The 25725-nt window shown below is 46.8% G+C and overlaps 1 protein-coding gene across 5 annotated transcripts in view; it reads right to left on the reverse strand.

Annotated features, from left to right (window-relative positions):
- The window catches only part of TMEM63C (transmembrane protein 63C), a 65421-nt gene that overhangs the window by 31183 nt on the left and 8513 nt on the right, over positions 1-25725 (reverse strand). The window contains exons 2-3 of one of the 5 annotated variants that reach the window (XM_080977886.1): positions 11332-11533; positions 602-683 (exon numbers count right to left, since the gene is read on the reverse strand). The gene's annotated coding sequence lies outside the window, so the exon portion shown is untranslated. Of the gene's footprint in view, positions 1-601; positions 684-11331; positions 11729-25725 lie in introns of those variants that run through there. The other 4 variants (XM_080977885.1, XM_080977888.1, XM_080977887.1 and 1 more) reach the window with 4 other exon arrangements.

The following is a 25725-nucleotide window of genomic DNA, read 5'->3' on the forward strand; positions in this document are numbered from 1 at the left end:
AAGCACAGCAGAAAGACCATGGAGAAGCAAAGTGTTGGTGTAATTTGGAAATATGGGTGAAATTGCACTAACTGCTTGGTCTGTGTCTTGTCTCCCATCTGTTAAAACAGGGGTGGCTAACCTACGACCCTCTGGACTTTGATGTACTCTAACTCCCATCAGCTCCAGCCAGCCCAGCCAATGGTCAGGGAGGATGGGATTTGGAGTTCAACTGTTAAGACATGGGTACAGCCCTGTTCACTCTGAAATCACCAAGAACAATGAACAATAGGCTGCTGGATTACATAGACCTCAGCCTGAACCAGCAAAGCAATTCTTGTATTTGTTTTCCAACGGCTCTTAAATGGTCCCAATGACAGGGAGGAGGCAAAGCACCAGTTGCAGTGAACTCACTTAAGAAGAGCCCTCCTTGCTGGATCAGGCCAAAGGCCCATCTAGTCCTACCTCCTGTCCTCCATGGCAACTCAATGCCTGTGGGAAGCTCACAAGCAGGATCTGAGTGCAACACCACCCACTGTTGCTCTGCCTCATGCTCTAGGACAAGGACTTAGGAGTCTATCCTCTATCCTCTTTACACTTGTGGTTTCTTTTTTATTCATACCCGAGAAGAGTCATTCCCAGATTCAGACTCCGTTCCAGACACCAGGATCAGCCATCATCACCACTGCGGTGAAGTCAGTCCGCTACACAACAAAAACAAAAAACAAACAATAACTTGTGGAAACTGAGTGACTTTAGCTGTACAGGCCCTCCGGTATTCTTTGCATCATTCTTTGTAATAATCCAGTGAAACGTGTCTTGCCACACCCCACCAACCCTTGCAAAACAAACATCTGTTTTGAGAGGCAGGAGTGTCCCGCTTAGATCTTCAGACATCCAGCTAAATTGGCAGCCACTGAATTGCTCAGGCCTGTAAGCATTTGTTTTCACCTGCCAACTTCCTTTGTTTCTAATGATCAACCTAAACAGGACATGTTTGGCAGTGAGGTAGAACAAACACAGCAAATTCGTTCCACTAAACTCGTTGCATGCTGCATGTGATAAGCTTTTTTAAAGTGGCATGCATACACACGATTTACATACTCTTTAATCAACAAAAACTTCTGATTTACACGAAACAATATAAAATAATTATTAAAAATACAGCTAACTCTGAAAAGTAAAAAAACACACAAGCTGGCATATTTTTTAAAATAAAAATATAACTAAATGAAATAAAACAATAAGTATGTGTGAAGCACCCTAATTTGGAAATTAATGTTCAACTACTCTGAGAACTGTAGCTCTGAGCGGGGAACAGGGATCTCCTTACAACTCTCAGCACCCTTAACAAATTACAGATCCCAGGATTCTTTGAGGAAAGCCATGTTTAAAGTGGTATCATAGTGTTTTAACTGTATGGTGTGAAGGTGTGGCCACAGTCTCCCTCTTTCAACAGACAGTCAGGTTGTGTATCCATAGCAGTGACCAGAGGAGGAATGACTGATGGGAGGAACACACAGAGAAGAAACGCCACGGTGCATCTGCAGCAGCACAACCAGGCACTTTCATCTGCCCCACCTGCAACAAAACATGTCTCTCCCTTATCGGTCTCTATAAGCCACAGCAGGCATTTCCAACAGTTTGACTTCACCCCCAAAGGCGCACTCCTCCATTGTCTCCCAAGACAGAGGGAAGCCAACTCCCTCCTTCAAATGGGCAGTGGAAATAAGTCTCTTTTGTCTTTCAAAATGGCAGCAGAGTAATAGTGAAATCTGCCCTCTGTCTGAGTGTGCAGCTCCTTTCTGCCTGTGCCTGCCTTCTCTCTCCTCCCCTCTTTATGTAAACAGCAGGGAAGTCACCATCTGGCACTGCCAATTGCTGCATAATTCATTCCCCTTTTGTTAACAAGAGTGACCCTCACACAGAGAGAGCGTCTGGACCAGAGAGACTCCTAGGAACCTGCAGCTTTGAGTTTATTTTTCGCTGGCACAGAGAAGGCTTTTCAGGGTCAGCATTCTGGCTGTTTCCAGTTTTTAGCTTTCCTATGCAAGAAAGCACTTTCCATGGCTTCTTCCATGGGTGTTACCATCACAATAATCCTATGAAGCATGTTAGGCCGAGAAGTAATGGCCAATTGGCTCAAGTGTGTTTACATACATATATAATTTTATTTTTATGCTACTTTTCCTCAGATCAAACCATGCTCAAGGTGGCTTGTAACATGAAAAAATACATAACTACAACATAACAAAAGCATCATTAAAACATTAAAAAAGACACAACCACACTGCACAATTTCCACATAAATGGAAGGATCTAAAATAAAGATACAAAACTCAACGGTAACAACCCCCCTAAACTGCCAAATAACACCCCAGCCAAAGTGTCTGTTCAGCAGCCTCAGCTTTTGCAGTTGGAGTCAGTCCGGGCCCCGACCTTCCAGGCCAGGTGGAAAAAGGCCTGCAAGGCAGAGAGCAGGTCTTCCAGGACTCTCAGCCAACATGGGCTCTGGCCTCTTCAGCAGCCTCAACATTTGAGGTTTTACAATGTTTACATGTGATGTACACATGCTGGGAAACTGCAGCCAATTATACCTTCCCTATACAAGGATGTGAGACCTTCACACATTAAGAAGCACTAATAATTTTCACACATTTTCACACATAGAAGCATCTTTGCGTAGAAAAATAAAGGGGGTGCACATAGCCATTTCTATTCTGATTTTAGGTGCATCCCGTTCTCCCTACTTTACAGATCTGATCAAAACCAAATGCTCATAGGCACGGAGTAGAAAACAAGAGTTGGGATGTCTCTTATCTTTTTAGTCCAGGGTATCAAGACTCCTGCCTCTTCCTGCTGAAGCAGACACAGCTTTGCCACATCATCAGTATTCCTTTTCTTTGTCTTCCCTTGAACTCCCACTGAGCCTTCCTGTCAGATCTACCAGGGTTGGTGACACTTGCTAATTATGTTAATGAGAGATTTTTTAAGAATGTAATCTCATTTCTTGGGAGCTCTGCACTCCTGGTTAGCTCAAATGAGAGTCTGGGGGGAATGTGCAAATATGAGGTTCTCCATCTGTGCTCTGAAGTTCTTGGAGGGGATTCCACAAGCACTGACCTTCTTTCTTCAGTCAGCCAAACAATATTACCGAATACCAATCTTGCTTCCCTGCAATATCCAGTCAGTTTCACAGCAATCTGTCTCCTACGTCCCTTCTCACAAAACAAATGCAGAGGCATCCCTCTGGCTCAGTTTTTCCTAAACTAAAACCTTGGTTACCTCAACAATGCAAACAGAAGAGCTACATTAGTACTGGGGAAATCATCCATAATGTTAAGTGCACAGACACTCACAAGGGGAACAACACACTACTGTGCCAGGCTCAAAGATTCCTCTCAACAGTTTCCATTTATACTTCTTTTCCATTTGGATTTTCTCAAGGTCCTGCTTTTTATTCCCTCCTTCCAGTTCTCACATGAACTGATAAACAGTAGGCCACATTCACACCATAAAGGACTATGGTACCACCTTAAGCAGGCATGGCTCAAAGAATTCTGGGAGCTGTAGTTTAAGGGTGCTGGAGATTTTATTCCCCTCCCAGAGCTATGATTCCCAGAGTTCCTTAATATGAGGGATTGACTGTTAAACTACTCTGGAAACTGTAGCTGGCGGGGGGGGGGGGGGAGGAAGAGGGGAATTAGAGTTCTCCTAACAACTCTCAGCACCCTTAATAAACTACAGCTCCCAGAAGCCATGACTGCTTAAAGTGGCATCATAGCGCTTTGAATGTATTGTGCGAATGTGGCCAAAGTCACTTTGCACCGCATAGCTGTTCTGTTTCAGACAATACAATAAAGCAAATCACCAACACCAGAAAGGCCAACTTCCCTATACAGTCATACCTCGGGTTACAGCCACTTCAGGTTGCGTTTTTTTGGGTTACGGACCACCGAAACCTGGACGTACCGGAATGTGTTACTTCCGGGTTTCGGCGGTCGCACATGCGCAGAAGTGCTAAATCGCGCTTTGCGCATGCACAAAAGCGCCAAATCTCAACCCGTGCATGCGGAGACACGCCGCTGCAGGTTGCAAACGCTGCGGGTTGCAAACGTGTATCCTGCACGGATCATGTTCACAACTCAAGCATCCACTGTACCTGGAAACTGTTAAAGAAGCATTTCCTAAATAGCATGACAGATGTCATGAGATACTGGCCGCCTACTAACCTGTGCCAAATTTTACGCACGCTTAACGTCCCAATTCTAAGTACAAACAGTACAGCTTATTTCCCAAGTGCTGTGTTTAGATTCAAGCAGTATGACAAATCAGGAAGACTCTGGTGCATGTAACCAGTGTACAATTGCAAAAATTAAGTATAGCAAACTAAGAACAGAAGGGAGCTAGTACCAGTTCAGAATTACTGTCCATTAACCATTTAGTCTTCCCTAGGTGTAAATGGTCATCAATCTGTATCACTATTCATTAAGCGTTTTAATGAGGTCCTTACAGTATGTAAGTCATTTAGAACCTATATGACTCTCCCTCCCCCCAGGTTTGCAATATTTTTTGTTGGCAAGGCTGTTATTTTAAAGAGAGGGACCGACCTAGTAAAACTGCCCTTCTACTACATCTGAAATTTGGTCCATCTAGCTTTTTACTGTCTACACTGTAAACTCTACACCAACTGGAAAACAGCTCTCCATGGTGTCAAACTGGATTTGCCAGGGATCGAATCTGGGATCTTTTGCTTGCAAGGCTCTCTCACTACAGTCTTTTCTTATATCACAGCCCTTATTAAATCTTAACTTTTAAATATGCATTTGTGTAGGTTATGTATACACATCAATTCACTTCATTTTGGCAAAGCCCCCTCCTCATTTAGATCCTTGCAGATGCTGGATTCTAGGAAACAGGTACTATGTCAGCAAATTGCTTCAGTCTCTAGCATTCAACCTTTATAATGGGACAAGCCAAAGTAGCTCATACCACTTTAGAAAAACTCATGCTTTTATGAACAAAATAAGGTTGACAATAATAATAATAATAATAATAATAATAATAATAATAATAATAATAATTTATTTATACCCCACCCATCTGGCTGGGTTTCCCCAGCCACTCTACAAAGCTTCTTCTTTGACAAACAACCTCAGGCAAACATTGCTTTAGAACAGAATCTGAGCTATTCTATTTTTCATCTCCAGCTGGGGGGGATTGCAAATACCTATAATCAAACCTCCAAATGTGATTGTTAACATGCAGTCTGTCGTGGGTGTGCATCCTCCAAAAGCCACTTTAAAGTCTTCCTAGCACCAGACTCAACAAATAATCATGATGACAGAAATAGGAAGATGTGACAAAAGCTAATTACAAGAAAACTCGAAAGAATATGCCCAAGCAAGTTGTATTGGCTTGTTTTCTTAATTCTATTCATAACCGTCCTCCCCTGCAATGAGACAGTATTAATGTAATTTGATGGCAGATCAAAGTCAGTTTAAATTAGGTTTTACAAGGGGGGGGGGTAGCACAAAAACTCAGCACAAATGTTATTTGATTTTTAGGATCCCTAAATGTCAGTTATGTGCTCAACTTCCTCCTCATGCTTTGGTTTTGTCATCTGAGCTCACTGCTCCTGCCGTTCTGGTCTTTCGACATGCCTGAGTGGGAGGTCTCCATCTTGTAGCAATGCAGCGTGCGGCAGTGGGGTCATCTCGGATTAGCTGTTCTTTGCTGCCCAGAGCCAAATTGACAAATGAATAAAGCTCAGCCGTGTGCATGACTTGGGTTGCTGAGAGCGCAAGGTCAGTGGAGACCCCCAGGGAAAGAGGGAAGGGAAGCCTTTAGCTGGTTACACTGACTCAGCACCGCCGACAAATCGATAGCTAGCTCTGCCTGGGAAAGATGTCTCAATACAGGCCTCAGTGCTGAGCTCAGCACAAACATCAGGTCATGACATGCAGCAGCTGGGGGAGGGGGAATAAAAGCTGCACTGACCTCCAGCACACTTCACTTTCACTTGCCAAGAAAAGAACAAAGCGACCAGGTCTTGACTGGGTCAATAACTTTTGAGATTTCAAATGAGAGCAAAGGGAAATTGAAACGAGACAGGAAATGAACCACAAACAGTGGCATATGATCTGGGCTCCATAACAAACCTGTGTTTCATAGAATCATAGAACTATAGAGTTGGAGGGACCAGTGTTAGAAACTGAGGTTTTAGACATTTAATTTTGATGCTCCCTCTCTCTTCCTCCTCCTCCTCCCCCCCACAGCTTCTCCTTGCATAGGGCTGCTTTTTACCCAGGTTCTGACATCCACAAAAATGCTTCTTGCACAGTGACACAAAATGTGATTCACACTTACGAAAAGCCCTGTGTGACTATGGCTCTCCCCCCCCCCCATTACAACTCACATGATTTTGAAAGGAATGTGCTCCCACCTGCATGCATTTCTGAGGAAACAGTCATGATTTATGCAAGCATGCGCTCATCAGTACAGACACCACGTGTACGTTCTGTGTTTGGCTAGGCCAGAGGTTTTTTAACTGTTTTGATTCCACGGCTCCCTTGGCCAACTACATTCTGTGGCACCCCAGTGGGGCTCAGGAGCCCAGTTATGTCACCCCTTGCCTGCAGAGCTGGCAGCCTCTCACCCTTTTTCAAACACCCTCCCTTGTGGAGTGTTCCCTCAACCTCCTCTCCTCTCTCCTTGGGAGTCGTCTGGGCAGCCGCCACCCCTGGCCTCTGAGCTCCCCCTGCCCCAAAGAGTGGTGCCTCCTCACACTGCCCCACAGGAGCCTGGCACTTGTCTGTCCATTCCCAACAGCAAGGGCTGGCTGGCTGCACTCCCTTGCCAGCTTGCTTGCTTACTCCCGGGCTGCCTCAGCTCCTGGAAACCAGCACCCCTTGGCCAGCCGCAGAGGCACCACTCGCCTGGGGAGCTTATAGCCAGGGCTGCTGAAATAAACAGTTGTGCAATCCTTTGGGAGGCAGAGACATGAGAGGGCATCAGAGGGGGGAGGGAAGGAAAGAGGAACAGATGCTAGTGTTGTCCAAGGCACCCCTGACCATCATTCAAGGCACCTCAGGGTGCCACGGCACACTGGTTGAAAACCACTGGGCTAGGCTACTGGAAACAGTACACAAAAACACTTTAGGACAAGTGACTCACAATCTAACACTTGGGTGGACAGCTCCCAGGTCGGCAAACCAGACTTGATCTGTTTTCTCTCATCAGTTCTCTCTTGCTCTTATTGAGAATCCTTCCACTTTCTCATTCTCCCATAGTAAATATTTACTTTCCCCTGAGAAACGTACTTATGGATGATATTGTACAAATAAGCAGTGCTGTTCCCCATAACATCTCTACAAAGAATCAAAGCCTAAGAAGGCATTGGCACCCATGGCATTTGGCAATTTGGGCACCCATGCCATAAGTGAAATTCTAAACATGAGATAAAGTTACAGTATGAACCTGCCCAGGCCCTGAGATCATCATCTGAGGCTCTTTTCTGTGTGCTACTTCCAAAGGAAGGTGGCAGTGATAGACTAGGCCTTCTCTGAGGTAGCCCCCTCCCTAGGAAGAACCTTGCAATTATTTCAGCACCAGGCAAAGCTGGTTTTTTTATTTTTTATTTCCCAGGCATTATTAATGTGATTTTATCATTCTATTTTTTACCTGGCTCTAAATTGCCTTGAGAGGTTTTTTATTAGTGGCAAATGATACAGAAATGTAACAAATCTGACCCAGTACATACAAGGTCCCACCATCCCATGTTTTTTGGGCTTGTCTACAGAATGGGATAGTTGCCCTCTCTGTATGTTTATCAAGAACATCCTCTTTAATGCTGTGTCATGCTTCTGCAAAACACACAGAGGCTGGGCCTGGGATCGTGGGCTTAGCTACACTTGAGTTGTGGTAGTGTGTGTACTTGCCTGGGGTGGACCTTGCTGGATGTTGAACAGCTGGCTCTGAACCTAAGAGAGGAATGAACTCACAGGAGAAATAAACATTAAAAAAAATCACACCCAATAGCTTGCAAGTGACACAGAAGTACGAAAACGGGACATGAAACAAGATATTGTAGAATAATCTCTCATCTCTTTTCATATGGCACAGTCCAATTGCAAAAGGATTCAACACTCCAAAGGATCTCTGTCTATTTCCCTAAATTTTCCCATGTTTGTTTATGATACACCTATTTATGCATTAACACGCCTCAGCTAAGAGGGCAGTTTCTCCAAGAAAACAGCAGGTTTTTGTTTTGTTTTGAGGAGAAGAGCATCTCAGCAGAAGCACATTTAGCCCTGGTTGAATGAATTCCTGGCTGAGATCCCGTTATATCCACAGTGCAGCTTGCCTTTCCCACATTCCCAGCAGTAGCTTCCTCCCTGAAATTGCTCCAGAACACCTTAACCAAGCTAGCACTGAAGAGATCAGGAAGGGAGCATTTCAGCAAGGCACAGAATGTGAATTTATTTACTTGCTGCATTTATAACCTGCCTTTCCTTCCCCTGCCCCCCAAAACAAATAAAATGACATACAGTGGTACCTTGGGTTACATACGCTTCAGGTTACATACGCTTCAGGTTAAGAACTTTGCTTCAGGATGAGAACAGAAATTGTGCTCCGGCAGCACAGCAGCAGCAGGAGGCCCCATTAGCTAAAGTGGTGCTTCAGGTTAAGAACAGTTTCAGGTTAAGTACGGACCTCTGGAACAAATTAAGTACTTAACCCAAGGTACCACTGTACATGGTTCTCCGCACCATCATTTTATCCTTACACCAACCCTGTGAGGTAGGCCAGCCTGAGAGGCATTGACTAGCAAGCTCCAAGACAGTGTGGAGATTTGAACTCAGGTCTCCCTTGTCCCAACCACTACACCACACTATGTGTGACTATGTGTACACACAAGACACAGGACCCCTTTACTTTCCTGTGCAAGTTTGTATTTAGAGCTTGATTTTTTTTAATTAAAAAAAAAAGTAGTTGGCTAGGAACTAAGTGATTTTCACCAGGCTATACATTTCTCTTGGAATAATTAGCAGTCAATTAGTCCTAATTGTTTATGTGGGACGTAAATGAGCTCAGCAGCTGTAGTTAGCATCCATATAATAGTAATGAACAATTTAAAAAACCCTACTGCTCAAACTGCAACTGCCCATTTTCATTTAATTAGAGCATGATTACTGGAGATCCACGTGGGTGCAATCGCAGGGGAAGCTGGGCTGAAAGGATAACTTTAAAGAGCCTCTGGTCCATTACCCCAGGGAAGAGAATTTGCACCCACAAGGATCGTCCACTTTTTCAGGCCATGGACACATTTGCAAAATGGGACAACTCCCGTGGTATCACAGATCTACCAGAGCCACACACACACTTGCCCTGCAACTATGCACACACATGCGCACTCTCTTTCCCTCCTCCCTACCAGCATTTAGGCTTGGCATTTCTCTTTTTTCCGGCTCAAGGGGGCAGGTGAGCTTCCTCAAAAGTACAGCTGAGCAGACAAGACTTTACCTTCTCAATTTCTAATTTCAGCAGGGGACTGACTGGGGCAGTGGGGGAGGAGAGGCAGGAATGGGACTCTATGGGAGCCGGGGGGGGGGGTTTCTACGGGTGCAGGTGCAAATCCAGCTCCTGCATTGGTGACCCATGATATATCACGACCTGCAAATGTTTTCCTGCCATTCTGAAATGTTTTTAGAGTTAAGAAGTCGTAGAACTTCCCTTGGTAACTCCCAACCCCATGCAAGCCTGTATTTTGGCCTTCAGCATTCTAGGTGCTCAAATCCAGCTCCTTCTGAGGAATAGCCATGAGGACACCAACACCTTCTTTGTTTGCTTGTCCATTTACAGAGGCGTTTGCCTGGCCCTCGCTGGAAGCTTTAATGCTGGACTAAATGGAGATTTGGACTCATCTAGCAAGAGCTGTGTTCTTCAGGGAGCGCCTAGACTACACTCCATTAGGCCGACTCCAGAACTGAGGGAGTCCTCAGCTAGTTGCCTCTCTGTGAGCTCCTTCCTTTGCATGGGGGCCTCCCATTTTTATTTTTATTTTGGAGGAGGAAGGAGGTTCCTTTAGTATAGGAAAGCAGTGGGCTATTTTTCTTCAGAACTGAAAGGATCAAGACAGCTCCTCTTGGAGCAGGCATGGCCAAACTTGGCCCTCCAGCTGTTTTGGGACTACAATTTCCATCATCTCTGACCACTGGTCCTGTTAGCTAGGGATGATGGGAGTTGTAGTCCCAAAACAGGTGAGGTGGAGGGCCAAGTTTGGCCATGCCTGTGACTTGGAGCAACCAAATTGTCCGCTTGGTTGTAAGTTGCTTTGGTTTGCCTTGGGCAAGATAAAGTGACTATCAAATTCTATAAATAAATGAATAATAAGCTGCCTTTGAACCAGAAGATTGCTCCTCCTACCTCACTACACACTAATTGGCAGCAGCCCTTTCCACCACTAAAACATGGTAATTTTCAAATGAAAGAGCAACAACACTATGTTTACAGGCCCGCCCCCCAAAAAGCATAATTTACAAATTCTCTTAACTTTGGGTACCTTTTAACAACGAATCAGCGTTTTAAAACAGCAACAACTCGACACTTGTATATTTGAGACTCACTCTGTAGGATTAGTATACGTTCTCCTAAGCACGAAAATCATCAGCTCTTTCCAGAGGACACACATTTTATTTTTTACGAGTTGCAATTTGCTCTTTCCCCACTGAGGTGGACTTGAAGCGCCTGACCACACATGAAACCAGAAAACACACCAAATCATAAAACTAAATTACAAGGGAAATAAAAAAACACAGTCCAAAATACATTCTCCTGCCAAGCCCAAAATTCTCCGGGAAGCAGCTTCTCCACCATTAAGCTCCCATGCACCTCACTCCATGCACCATAATTAGGGGGGAAAGGCCGTAACCCAGTGGTAGAACTCATGCTTTGCATTAGAAGGCGACAGGTACAATCCCAGTCATTCCCAGGTAAGGCTAGCAAGGGCCCTTGTCTGGAGAACTCCTGCCAATCAGCCTAGGCACTTTTTAAGCTAAGATGGGTCAGTGGTCTGACTTCGCGTAAGCCAGCTTTGGATATTACTAAGGGTGGAGTCTGTCAGCTTCTCAATGTAATGGGTGCCCACGTCAAAAGATTGGCACTGCCTCATTACAAGGCTGAAAGGCGCATCAAAATCCTCAGTTGTCTAAACTGCGTGAAACACCTGGAGCCAAACTAGACGTGAGACTTCAATATAAACAAAACAACTGAGTTTTAAGAGATGGCTAGGCACTCGGAAGCTTAAACCTCACTCACGAAAAAGAAAAGCTTATTAAAATTGCTACATACCTGGGGAAAACTGCCAGACAGGCTTAGACACAGATAACAATGCCACTGGGATTAACCGGGTGGGGAAAAGGGAATGCTTGGATCCTGGTTCGCACAAGGCTTTGTCTCTCAGTTGGTCCTGACGAAGTTCCCAGAATCAGCCTTGGAGTCTGGATTCTTGCTATCAAGCGGCGGCGGCGGCGGCAGCTGTGCCCTAAGCCCCCTGGAGACACAAGAGGGAAGCTGCTGTCAGTACATCTGAGGCCTCTACAGTTGTATACGCAGCTTATGATGCATGAAGAATTGGCATCCTTCCCCAGTCCTTGCCTTTTAGGGCACTGGAAACAAACCCTGCGTTGGTTGGCGGAGGAAAGAGGTAGGATGGGTCAAGCTCAGCTGCCAGAAGAGGGTTTCTAATTAACAACGCAGCGCAACCCTGCTCCAGGAAGCAGAGACCCCCAAAAGAAACCCCCGGAGAAGAATCAGCATCCTCCGTCACTTCAGATGGGCTTCTGCCATCGGAGAACAGTTCTCTCCCGGCTTTGCCATTTAGACACCACGCTCTTAGCTGGAGCACAGCTCCCGGCACTGAGAATCAGCCGGGGAGTGTGTGGGAGGACTCCTGCACACACAGACACGCCAGGCACATACACACAGAGTTCCCCCACCCCTCCATCCCCCTGTCACTGCAGTAATTCATCAATTTCATCTGATTCAGCACTTGCCGTTCAGTTATTCCTGGAGTGGGAAGGCTGTCGGCTACAGCTAGGTCACAATTTGCAAGCGGGGGGGGGGCGCAGAGGTGGGCCTTATAAGTTGCCTGGTGCCTCTGCCCCCAGGGACCGTCAAGTGTCACAACCAGAGATGTATTACCAGTCCAAAAACCTGGCAGGCATTTGTCCTGCTGTGCTGCATCTAGCCTATTCGGATTCTTCAGAGAAAAGGCCTGCAAATTATTACCTTTCATATAGCAAATAAGAGGGGAGAGATAGAAGCCAGGCGGTGAAATCCACCTGGTTTCTGATCTCAGTTTAGTACCGCCTTCTCCAACCTGATGTCTTCCAAACATTTTCGGCTACATCTCTCACGGTCCCTGACCACTGGCCATGCTGGCTGGTGCAGATGGGAACTGTAGTACAAAGCATAAGAGCTGTCCTGTTGGATTAGACCAGGGTTTCCCAAACTTGGGTCTCCAGCTGTTTTTAGACTACAATTCCCACCATCCCTGATCAGTGGTACTGCTAGCTAGGGATGGTGGGAGTTGTAGTCCAAAAACAGCTGGAGACCCAAGTTAGACCAAAGGCCCATCTAGTCCCTCCTGGTCTCAAAATGGTCAACCAGATGCCCATAAGAAGCCTGCAAGCAGGACCTGAGCACAGCAACACTCTCCCCACTTGTGACCCCAAACAACTGGTATACAGAGGTGTACAGTGGTGCCTCGCAAGACGAAATTAATCCATTACATGAGTCTCTTCGTCTTACGGTTTTTTCGTCTTGCGAAGCACGGCTATTAGCGGCTTAGCGGCTTAGCGGCTACAGGTATAAACTCGTTCCCGCAACTGCAAGCCTCGACCCCTAGGGAGCATCTGGCCATTGCATAAGCCTCGTCCGGCCTCTTAAGCAGTCCCTCCTGACGCGCTTACATAACACAAGCCCCGACCGCCGCCATCCCAGCGACCCCGGAAGATAAGATCTGCAGCAAGCACCCCGCACCTCCGATCCCGGGGCGCGCTCAGCCAAAGCGTCCCCGGACACCTGTCCCGCCGCGCCTTTGCGCAGCGCTCTGCAGAGTGGAGCGATGAGCCCAGCCGATCGCAGGCAGGGCAAGCGGCGGCGAAGGCGGAGAGAGCGAGGCCCAGAGGGAGGAGTCTCCAGCAACGCCATCGACGGCCCCGCCGCAGCTCCGGGTCCTGGAGCCCTCCGGCTGCCGACTGCCTTTATTTTGCTGCAGGAGCCTCCTCTGCACCGGGATCCTCGCGCGCTCCCTCCGTCTCTCCATGCCTTTTAGGTGAGTGGCGTGCTCGGGCTGACTTTGGACGACCCACAGTGGGGCTTCCCTCGGCCGCGCGACCGGAGCTCGCCTTTGCGGTCACTTTGAGAAAAAGGAAAAAAAACTCGCAAGAAGTTTCGTCTTGCGAAGCAAGCCCATAGGGAAAATCGTCTTGCGAAGCGACGCAAAAACCGAAAAACCCTTTCGTCTTGCGCGTTTTTCGTTTTGCGAGGCATTCGTCTTGCGGGGCACCACTGTACTGTCTCAGGGAGTGGAGGCACAAAATAGCCTTATAACCTCAATGAATATGTCTAACAGCCTTTTAAAGCAATCTACATTGGTGGCTAAATTCCACAATTAAACAATGCACTGTTTCCTTTGGTCTGTCATGCATATTCCAACACACAACTTCACTGGATGGCCCTGAGTTCTAGCGTTATGAGGAAGAAAAACCTTTTTCTATCTGTTTTCTCTGCACCATCTTCCACACCTCTATCAAAGCTTGCTCCGGACCCTTGACCATTTGAGGGGCCCTTTCCTGATCCTTCCTCAGCTTTACCGTGTCCTTTTTGAGGTATGGCAACCACAACTGTACATGGTCAAATCAGATTTGCATAATAACAGTGTGGCATCATGTTGTTTAGCACAAGCATCTCATTCATCAAGCTAGGGATGAATACAGTGATTACACAATGAATTTAATCAGCTGCCTATTAAAGACTACATGACGTGGTCCCAATCTTTCCTCCAAGGGACACCTAGGATTGCTCACCCAATCCTGATTCAGATATTATTTCCCGGTTGCCTCCTTGGAATAATTATCCTTGTCAATGCAAACCTCACACCTTTCTTGAGTAACTTGGGTCATCATTCATGGGCTGCTGCCTTTCTCTATGGAGCTGTGAGCACCGCCATCCCAGAGTAAACAAGACTGTTTGTTCCTGCTCACCTATCCCAACAGGAGGAAAGTTCACGAGCCTTTGATTTTAAAGAGTCAAAATGCTTCCGCCTCTTTTCTTTGGCCAGGACTTAAGAGAATGCAGTCTCTAAGGCTCAAATTAGAGGCTGATTCACACTTCACAACAGCAGGTACATTTGCTGCATTTACACCAAGGATGCCAGTTTGAATTCACTCTAAGTGTGCTCCTTTGCATCAGAATGCTGGTGAGCTTTTCATTCAAAGAAAAGAAATAATTGGGAACACACTGAGAGGAAGAATCAGGAGCAGGGGAAAGCCAGGCATGATCTGCCCAGAACAGCCCAACGGGCCAACCTCCAAGGCCTTGTGGGTTAATCAGGCCACAGGCCAAAGGTTCCTCACCCCACTTTAGTATTTAAAAGCAGCTGGATAGCTCAGTTGGCTAGAGCGTGGTACTGATAAAGTCAAGGTTGCAGGTTCAATCCCTGTAAGGGACAGCTGTATATTCCTGCATTGCAAGGGGTTGGACGAGATGACCCTCAAAGAAAATCTCATGGGCTGGGCAAAACGAAACATTCATTTTGCAGAAGAAAAACTGGCGATGGTCAGAAACACGAGTCCCCAGATGGGAAAACGCTTACACAGAACCCAAAATAAATGCAACACAGAGGGAGAAACAAGCAGGCACCCCCCCAAACAACAACAACAACAACAACAACAAGTCAATTGCAAAAATAAACAATTGGAAGGGACAGGGGACCTTGACAATCACCATGGGATGTGCCCAAGGATGTTGTGGTGCCTTCAGGTGCTTTGTTGGACTTCTGCCCAAAACCTTTCAACAGCAGCCACTAGGCAAGACTATAGAGGACGGCCATCTGCCCCTAGCCTCTTAGAAGCCCCTCCTCCCCGTTTGTTGGTTTTGTTTATTAATAACCTCCTGTGTATGCACTGTACCTTAACAGTAAAGCCTAGTACAACTGCTGCATGATACATCAGCAAAGCACCAAGCAAACATTAACTAATTAGATGGCAAGCTCCCCATGGCAGGGTCCTGGCACTGTTCTGCCTGTGACTTCACAACTTAATCCTCCATCTATTGCAGAGATGCAGAGTTTCTCTTTTGCAGCATCACAGAGTCTGGCACCCCCCAGAAGTAGCACCCAGATTGATTAGCAATTGATACAAAATGTTTGCACTGCCCTCCCCAAAGCCAAGGCCCTTCCTCCTTCCCTGCTGGCAATGTTATTGCTACAGTCCTAAGCACATAAAAAAGAGCCCCTCTGGGAGAGACCAAAGGCCCATCTAGCCCAGCGTTCTGTTCTTACAGCAGCCAACCAGATGTGCATGGGAAGCCCACAAACAAGCAGGATGTGAATGTGGCAACACTTATCCAAGTCCTATCTGTGACACTAGATAACGAGATGAGTAGCCGCTGAGAGCTTTATCCTCTATGTCAGTGCTTTTCAACCAGTGTGCTGGGGCACCCTGGGGTGCCTTGAATGGTCAGGGGTGCTGTGGGCAACACTGGTCTCTGTCCCTATTTCCTGCCTTCCCTTCTCTGATGTCCTCTTGTGTCTCTGCCTCCTGAATGCCTGCACAGCTGTTTGCTGCAGCAGCCCTGGCTACAAGCTCCCCAGGTGAATGGTGCCTCTGGGGCGGGGGTGCTTCCCAGGCCCCTGTGGGGCAGTGTGAGGAGGCACCTCTCTTTGGGGCGGGGGGGGCAGCTCAGAGACCAGGGGTGGCAGGTGCGGCTATCCAGAGGACTCCCAAGGAGAGGGGAGAGGAGAGGAGGTTGAGGGCACACTCCACATGGGATGGGTGAGGGGCTGCCAGCTCTGCAGGCAAGGGGTGACATAACCTGAGCCCCCCACAGGGATGCCATAGAAAGAATGCAGTTGGTCAAGGGAGCCACGGACCCAAAAAGGTTGAAAACCCTTGCTCTCTGATCCCCCTTTGAATGTTGTCCAAGATGATTGGTATCACTACATCTTGAGGTATTGAATCCCATAGTTTTAGTATGTGCTGCATGATGAAGAATCTCTTATTTCTGCCTTGAACCTTTCAGCATCACTGGGTTTTGGAATTACAGTGGTACCTCGGGTTACAAACGCTTCAGGTTACAAACTCCGCTAACCCAGAAATAGTGTTTCAGGTTAAGAACTTTGCTTCAGGATGAGAACAGAAATCAGGATCCGGCGGTGTGGCAGCAGCAGGAGGCCCCATTAGTTAAAGTGGTGCTTCAGGTTAAGAACAGTTTCAGGTTAAGTACGGACCTCCAGAACGAATTAAGTACTTAACCCGAGGTACCACTGTATGAGGAAGAAAAACTTCTCTCCATCTGCAGATCCCGCCTTGTCACCTTTCTATATAAACTAAAGAGCCGCCAATGCTGTAACCATTCCTTAAAGAAGAGTGGTCTCAGCCTGCTGGTTATTTTGATTGCCCTTAAACCCCCCCCCCCAAAAAAAAACACCACCCACCATCCTTTTCCAGTTCCACAATATCTTTTTGAGGCACAGTAGCCAGAACTGTACTCAGTACAACAGGTGTGATTGTATCATAAAATTGTACAAAGGTAATGAAATATTGGCTGTTTTATTTTCAAACCCTTTCTTAATGATCCTCAACATGAAATTTATTCTTTTCACAGCTGTCCCACACTGCATTAACCTTTTCATTAAGCTACCATCCTCCACAATTCCAAGATTGCTTTATTCACCAGTCAACCTCAGCCCTCCAGATGTTTTTGGCCTACAACTCCCATGATCCCTCGCTAGCAGGACCAGTGGGCAGGGATGATGGGAATTGTAGTCTCAAAACATCTGGAGGTTGAGGAAGCCTGGTCTAAGAGTTAAAATCTCATGTCCTGCAGGCTGTTGGGGTGGGTGAGGGTTTGTTTTATTAAATGTGAGTTTCTCCTCTTCACCTGTCTTGCTTTGTCTCTGCAGGTTCCTTGTAAGCTATGCCCAGTTAACAAGAGTAGAAAGAGTTAAACTCAGGGCTTTTTTTCCAGCTTAAACTCAGTTCTGGCACCTCTCAGGTGGGCGTCATTGCCATTCTAAGAGAACAACTGAGGTGTTCATGGTGAGTTCCGTCACCTCTTCTTCTAGAAAAATAGCACTGGTTAAACTTCTACCCCACTTCCCACCACTGCAACGTTCGAAACTCCCATTGTTCTAGGCACGTTTTACGACAAGGAATTTCATTAGCACAGGCAGTTTCTGAGCTCTGGGCGCAGTGCTGTGCCTAAGATTTCAGGTTAAAGCTCCAGTGCCCCCCCCCCCACTTCCAGCCACTCTCTGAAGACTGGAGAAGAGACCCTCTTAAGAATATTAGGGGGGTGGGCAGGGGAAGCATGGCTTTGTTTTTTGCAATCATCAGGATTTCAGCTGCGGTTCATTCATTCATTTTCAGCTTTGTATTCCTGCTATAAAAAAAGTGCACCTAGACATTCCGTTGTTGTGCCTATTACCTAGGTTTAAGGTGCCATTTAGCTCCTAGCTTTCATATGTCTGTTTCTAACACTGCCCCACTGCATCCCAAACTGGAAGAGCCAGGGTTGCTAGTAACTCTTCTTGCAACTTAAATACCTTTTCTTTCTCTTGGATCCCCGCAAATCGCATTGTGGCACACAGTGTTATAAGAAAGAAAGACTACCATCCTCGCTGAAGTAGCCACCGTCAACCATCACACTGCAATCCTGATGCGTACCAGAACAAGGAGGAACAAACATCACGGGGCAGAGGGCATGAATGCAGACACACACTATTTCCAACGGGGTGTAGAGAAGAAGGGATTTGCTAGGGGCTTTGTCAAAAGCAGGGCAGGAGGTATGAAATCTCTGCTAAAAGGGTAGGCATGGCAATTCAGATCTCCACAGGTTGCTTATGGGAGCAACAATTGGCCTTCAGCAACGCTGCTTTCTAGCAGCTGACGTAGAGAGGCTTATTGTCTCTCTTTTTGCGTGGGCGGGTGTGGGCTGACTAAGAAGCGCCAGGCAGAATGTCTTGCCATTCCCAGCTTCACTCTAACATGTACAAAGGCAGCTGGGCTTTAAAACATCCAGGCAACAAAAACATCCCTTTTCAGAGAGGTTTGGGGGAGGTGATGCACATCCCACAATCCCTCACCTACGTGCCTGTGAAAGGCATTGGAAATGAGCACCAAAGCCACAGATACCTTTAGGAGAGCACTAACCCACATAGGTAAAGGTAAGGTAAAGGACCCCTGGACGATAAAGTCCAGTCAAAGGAGACTATAGGGTGTGGCGTTCATCTCGCTTTTCAGGCTGAGGGACCCAGCGTTTGTCCGCAGACAGCTTTCCAGGTCATGTGGCCAGCATGACTAAACCGCTTCTGGCACAACGGGACACTGTGATGAGTGCCAGAGCGCACAGAAACGCTGCTTACCTTCCTGCCACAGCGGTACCTATTTATCTACTTGCACTGGTGTGCTTTTGAACTGGTAGGTTGGCAGAAGCAGGGACAGAGCAACGGGAGCTCACTACCGTCACACGGATTCGAACCACCAACCTTCTGATCAGCAAGCCCAAGAGGATTGGTGGATTAGACCACAGTGCCACCCGCTCCCCTCCACATACCACTAATCCACATACCAGGAACACTGCAATACTAAATGAAACAGGTATGTGCTAAAAGCTTAGGCTTAAAAACAAAATGCCCACAAATTTGGGGTGGGTGGGTTAATACTAAAAAGTATGGAGGTGATCCAATTATGTGTGCACATTCAGAGTTGCTTCATTTTTTAAGCGGGGATAATCGCAACCTCATAAGAGAATGCACGCAACAGCATATATGTGGATAAAGGATGCATACAGCCCAGAAACTTCCCCCGCCCACATTATACTGGGCTGGCCCAAGACATTTTGCTACCTGAAGCAAAGCAAAGGACAAGATGGCACCTTCCCCTCCACTTCTTATAGAGAAGTCAACTGAACTAGCTGTTAAATCTTATATCAACACCACTGGTGGGAAATTCTCTACTGCACCTGAGGACAGCTTAGGAAGGAAGTGTTTCTGTGGGCTATTTAGGGAGCACAGGGCAGAGTAACTTAGGGACTGCGGGGCATGGGGCTGGCTGGGGCTGCTGCCAGCATCTGCCACCTGAGGCAGCTGTCTCAGCCTGCAAAGTGGTGGGGCCAGCCCCGTCACAAGTTAACAAAGTGCACTAGAATCTAGGGAAGGGCTGAGGAACCTCTGTTATTGGACTACAACTCCTTTCAGCCCGCAGTCAGCATGGCAAATGGCGATGGATGATGGGAGTTGTAGTCCAGCAACATCTGGAGAGCCACAAGTTTCCCAGCCCAGATTTAGAAGGCTCAGGGCAGATGGCAGAGTTCAAATCAGTGACTGCAGCAGAAAACCCTCTCACTGGTTGATTGGGCCACCTCTTTGTGATGTGTTCCTTCCCACTTTGGGTTCATCCAGAGGAGGAGATAGCTGGAATGAGACATGACTCCTGGGGAGTGCAGTTTCAACACCAGGGCATCACCCCCACTAAGAATATCCTGCCCTGGTAATATGTCTGCTGCTGCTGCTCACCTAAGGGCCAATTCAAATTTAACATTTTGCCCCACTAAAGAACATCAGTGAGAAGACGATTTGCTGGAATGCAAAACTCTTGTTGATTTTTGTAGTCAATATTCACAGTCTGGATATTCTGATCACAGTCTTTTGCAAAACTCAACAGAAATCGGTGTTACAATACTATTGATCACATGCATTCCTCCACAAGCATCCCTTCTCTGCAAACTGCACCCCCCACCCCGCAACGTCCGCCTCTTACTGTTGTGCTTGCAGCTTTGTTGTTTTTTCTCCAAGGGGAATATGCAGCGCTCAGGTTTATTAGGCAGCAACAATTTCCCAGCAGTATCAGCAGGAGCTGAAAGCAACAGTCAGGACTGAGCTTTGAGGCTTTTTGCGCTGAGATCAGCCTTCCTGATGTTTATTAATGGATGGCGCTCAGCAGATGGGCTAAGGCACCTGGAGAAGCTCAAACAGTGCCTTCCCAAGGCAGGAATATTGTTGAAGAGCATCTCTGGACCTTTCTGGATGAGTATTATAAAAACTGCAGCAACGTAATAGCAGTGCAGAACCCAGATAATCTTCTCCAAAATTTGCCCATCTGATATGAGAAGAATCACATATCCTTACTCCAGCTGGTGCAGGGAAACTGCATTTGCCAAGACACAGCTGGATAAATTTCTCCCCTGCTAATTCCATGGTTGCAATTGCGACGGTTGTGTGGAGTAAAGTATGGACATACAGATATTGCTTTCTCCTTTCCTTCTGCCCGAGGTGTAGCTGTAAATCACTCCCAGACCCCAAACCTAGTCATTTATTTATGGAAGTCATGTATGTATGTATGTATGTATGTTAATCACATTTATATCCCACTTTTCCTCCAAGGTGCTCAAAGTGGCATACATAATTCTCCTCCTCACAACCTAATCCTCACAACAACCAACCAACCCTGTGAGATAAGTTAGATAGACATGTAGAGTGATTGGCCAAAGTTCTCCCATTGAGTTTCATAGACGAGTGGGGATTTCAACCCTGGGCTCATGCGTCCCAGTCCAACACTCTAACCCAGGAATGCCCATAGCTGTCAACCTTCCCTTTTTTTGCGGGAAATTCCCTTATTCCAGCGCCGTTTCTCGCTGCTATCCCAGATTGTTAGATATCCCGTAGACTGTCCTCGGGACAGGTGAGGCTGCTGATTCCTTATTTTCAAGGCTGCTGATCCCTTATTTTCAAATCTGAAACTGATGGCTATGGACATGTCCGAAGTCTGTTTCGGGGGCCTAATCCAGCCCACCGGTCAATTTAATCCGGCCCCTAAAAAAAGCTTACCAACTCGGCTCTCGCGCATGTTCACTTCGTCAAATCTGGCCCTTTTTGAAAAAAGTTGGGCACCCCTGCTCTAACCACTACACCACACTGGTTCTTAGGGAGAGTGCAACTCCCTCCACAACAAGTTCAGATGAGGTGGTTATGAAGGGATCTGGCCAGTTCCAGATAGAATCACATTCATCTTTCACCAGCTTTGGTTGCCAATTTATAAAGGTATTCCTCAGAGGCCCCATTGCTGGGTTGCCACCATCATCAGAAGTGAGATGGTGGTAACAAAGGAAGGTTCTCTCTGTCGTGGCGCTTGGATGATGCAAGGCCTTCCCCCTGCGCACTTCCTCAGTGCCGTCCTGGATGGTCCTTCAGAGCCATGTAGAAACACAGCTAGATAGTCACACTTTTAATGGAGTCTAGGATCTTTTAAGATGTGTCCCTGTCACATTTTAATCTCTGCTGCATGCTGATGATCTTTTGCTCTTATTGTTCTCTTGGTATTATTGTTATTATTATTGCTTCTGCGGCTATTTTTTTATATAAAAAAATCATTTTCACTTCTGCTCTGTCGTCTTGTTTTAGTTTTATTGGTTTTATGGATTTAAAAAACCTGTTGCAACCCATGTCTGGAACTAAGGTGGAGAGGGATATGATTATTATTATTATTTTTACATAAATAAATAATAGAACTGAAGAGCTGGAGGGGTCTTGGAGGTCATTGGGTTCGACTTCCTGCTCTGTTCTCCTGTAAGTGGGAGGCAGCAGAAGGGCTTGTGGGGAGCCCCCCATCTCCCCCCCCCCACTTAAAAGAGAAGGCTGATGAGCAGAGATTTAATCCTGCTGCCTAGGCTGCCCAATCCTGTTCCTTGCTGGGAACAGGGCAGCACAGCCAACCCTGCGCTCCCGCCCACCAGTTGACATCACCAGTCATGTCATCTGATGTGCAGTGTCAAGGACTGGCAGGATGCTGTTGAGCATGCACAGGGAGGAAGGGGGGCTGGAGTCTAACTTGGGAGAGGGGGGCAGGATTTTGGGGGACCTGTGCCAACCAGGAGGCAAGAATCAGAGGCAGGGGAAGCTTCAGAGCTGGAAGAAGAGGCAGGCCAGGCAAGTGAAGAGCCTGGTGCTGCTAACCTACCCTCCTTCCTGCACCACTGTCTCCTAGAACCAAGAGAGGACTAAAGAGGGAAGAGCAGAGGCAGCTGTCACGCAGGCATAGTCTCTGGCTATGCACGCACAGCCCATCGCGGGAAGATACATAAACTGGTGGAGGGAGGCAGGTCCCCAGTTGCTGCAACTGCTCCATAGAATGCAGACCAGGGAACAGCTGCCTAGACGCTAGATTGGTGTGCTTTGGTATCCAGAGCTGTAGAAGCAAGTGTTATCTTTGACAACATAGAGTGAATCCTCTGCTGTGTGCGTTCCTTTGGCTGCAAGCGCCCTTGACAGGCAGATGGCTGTGGTTTGCAAGAAACAGTCTGGTGGGCCAAGACGGTCTTGCAGGCCGGAGGCTCCCCACCCCTTCCCTACATGAAAATATAAACAGTATCCATTCAGGGCTGTCCATGCAACCAGGTACCCTGCCAGCAAAGTTCTACTCAGAGTAGACCCACTGAAATTAATGCACCTAGGTTAGTCAAGTTTATTAACTTCAGTGGGTCTACTCTGAGTAAGCTTAGGAATGAAAGCACCTGTAATCTTCACCCAGTACGTTTTCCAGACCTCTAGACCTACCTGGGTCATTCCTAAAGCAACTTCTGGTTGGGGCAACATATCTCTAATGCAGACCAAGAGGTGGAGTCCCGCACTATCTAGGCTGCTTTTGCCGACTCATGAGAGTGGACCTTGCAATGTAATGTGTGGCTTGCTTCCAGGTAGGCTGGCACAGCCCCAAGGCATTCCAGCATCTCTCGCTCTAATGCAATTGCAGAGGGCCGCAGTAATAAAGCAGCACTTAAGGTCTTCAAAGTCTTAGCTTACCGTCCATTTCACTGTCCCATCTCTCATGCAGAGGGCAGAAAAGCGGTTCCTTACACCAATGCTCCATGCAGCGGGGTAACATGTAAATGCCCATAGTTTACATGGAGATCACTCACTCAACAGACTCCCGCCTATCGGCAGGGAGTTCACTTGCCCACACATTTCACAGGGAGGTCTAACCTGCAGCAGGTAGCACCAGCATCTGGTTACATGGGCAGGTTGGGGCCCATGGCCTAGAAATTGGTCCACGCTCCACCAGCCACTCTCCCATCACCAGCGATGGCTTTGTGGATTTGTGCAATGGGTTCAATTAACAGTTTCTGCTCTGCCTGCAATAACTAGCATGCATTTGACAAATCCCAACCCTCCCGTCTTTAAGCCTGCAATGTTGCAGCTCCAGCAAAAGCAGCCAACACCTTCGCAAACAGAAATGCAAGATCCCTGGGAAAGAGACATCTCACTGCATGTATGACTGATCCATCGCACAGTGGAAGTAAGAAGCTCGCATAAGCAAGACTGGGAAGTGATCAGGTAGTAGCTGCTGTAAAGGGCAAAGTTAGCCAACTTTTCTCTCTCTGGGAGCAACAAAGCAAGGCTCCACATTTTCACAGCTACTGCCATTCTAAGAGCAGTGCAAGATCAACAGGGGGAAAAGCAGACTCAAAAGAGGTGGAAAGGGATGGAAGAGGAATTCCATTCCATTTGCACACACTGAGAAGGCCACACACAGATTGGGCCAATCCCGTGCTAGACCTCCATTAATTGGGCAACCTCCACGTTGGGGAAAAGATTCCTGCACTAAAGGGGGTTGGGCTAGATGACCCTTGGAGTCCCTTCCAACTCTATGATTCTATAATCCAACTGGCAGGTGGACTAGTTACGAAGGCTATCACACCAAAAGCTGGTAGTTCCAAATCTGGTGGTGCCCTGGAGGTATTGGACAGACTCTCTTGCATCTCTTGGGGGAACATTTTTTCACTACACTGGTGCTAGATCACGAAGGAAACAGAGGCCGGCCTGCAGCCATCGATCCTCACATGGCTGGGGGCCTAATTCCACAGAGAGAGAAGAGCCTGTAGAACAGGGGTGGCAAGCTTTTTCAGTCCAACAACCACCTTCCCCTGAGTGCTACCTTCTGAGGCCTGCAGCTGCATGCTAGTGGTGGCTTGGGCAACAGGAGTGATTCTTATATTTGTACAGTATCTGCAGTCCAGCCCTGCAAAAGTCAGAGGTTTCTACATGTAAATATTTCCATCCAAGCAAGGAAGAGGCCTTGGTATGGGTTCAAGGGCACATTCCAGCCAGAGGAAAAAACCGAAGGAGGGTGTTGAGCAGAGCCTGTAAGGGGTGTGGTCCAGGGAAGGTTCTGAGGGCCAGACTGAGAGGTCATCACCATCATCACCATCATTTTATTTGTATGCCGCCTTTCCATAGTTAAAACAATGCTCAAGGCAGCTTACAACATAACAATATTTACATATTTACAGGATAAAGGAAGTCTTTTATTTGGTTGTTTGTATTGTTGTATTGTTTCTCCAGAGTGGCTGGGGAAACTCACTCAGATGGGCGGGGTATAAATAAATAAAGAATAAGAATAAGAATAAGAATAAGAATAAGAATAATGTTATGCTCACTATGTTATGTTCATGTTTAATGAGGGTGGATTTCTGTATTGGGAGGGGTGGGGGGGTTATGTTATGTTGTAAATAAAATTCCAATAAAAATACTTTAAAAAGAAACAAACAATATTTACATAATTACAGTGGTAACTCAGGTTACATACGCTTCAGGATACATATGCTTCAAGTTACATACTCCGCTAACCCAGAAATATTACCTCGGGTTAAGAACTTTGCTTCAGGATAAGAACAGAAATCGTGCTCCGGCAGCGCAGCGGCAGCAGGAGGCCCCATTAGCTAAAGTGTTGCTTCAGATTAAGAACAGTTTCAGGTTAAGAACGGATCTCCGGAACGAATTAAGTTCTTAACCCAAGGTGCCACTGTACCAACATAACAAAAGTCATAAGCAATAAATAAAACACATCAAAAAGTACACAACCAAATGGAAAACGATTTCCACATAAATCATAAAATCTAAAACTAGGAATACCGCATTAATATCAATCACAATTTAAAATGACATAGATAAAAAATAAAAGCAATTAAAAAAACAAAAACGGAGCCCTCTCTGCCCAGCAACAGCGGCAGCCGTCCTTTATGGAGCCTGTCAGGCCCCACCCCAAGCCAGGTGGACAGAAGCAGGCCAGTCCTCCCCCAGGTCTGGGGTCTGCATTTGAGGTTCTCCACCCCGTGCCTATTTAAGCAAATGCCTTTTAAAAATAAAACAGAGCACCCTGATTGCCAAGAGGGCATTTAATTGAAACATGCCTTTTTCTGCACTGTTTTCCCCCTAGTAGCTCCACCTTCCCTGCAGAGCCTTGAAATGCTTCCAGGCGCTCTGGGATTCTTCTTGCCCATAAAAGCAAGCTATATTTTGAGCAGGCATCTGGCAACTCTCCTTTTTTGGAGACTGACAAGAGGCAACTCAGCTGAGCCCCAATCCCTTGTTTTGCATAGATGGTTCCATCTCACACAGCTTCCAGGAAAAGCAAAAAAAAAAAAGATTTAAAAAACAAAAAACCAGGAAGGGCAGAGGGGAGG

The sequence above is a fragment of the Podarcis pityusensis genome (genome assembly GCF_964106645.2).
Source record: "Podarcis pityusensis genome assembly, chromosome: 1".
NCBI classification, from domain to species: Eukaryota; Metazoa; Chordata; class Lepidosauria; order Squamata; family Lacertidae; genus Podarcis; species Podarcis pityusensis.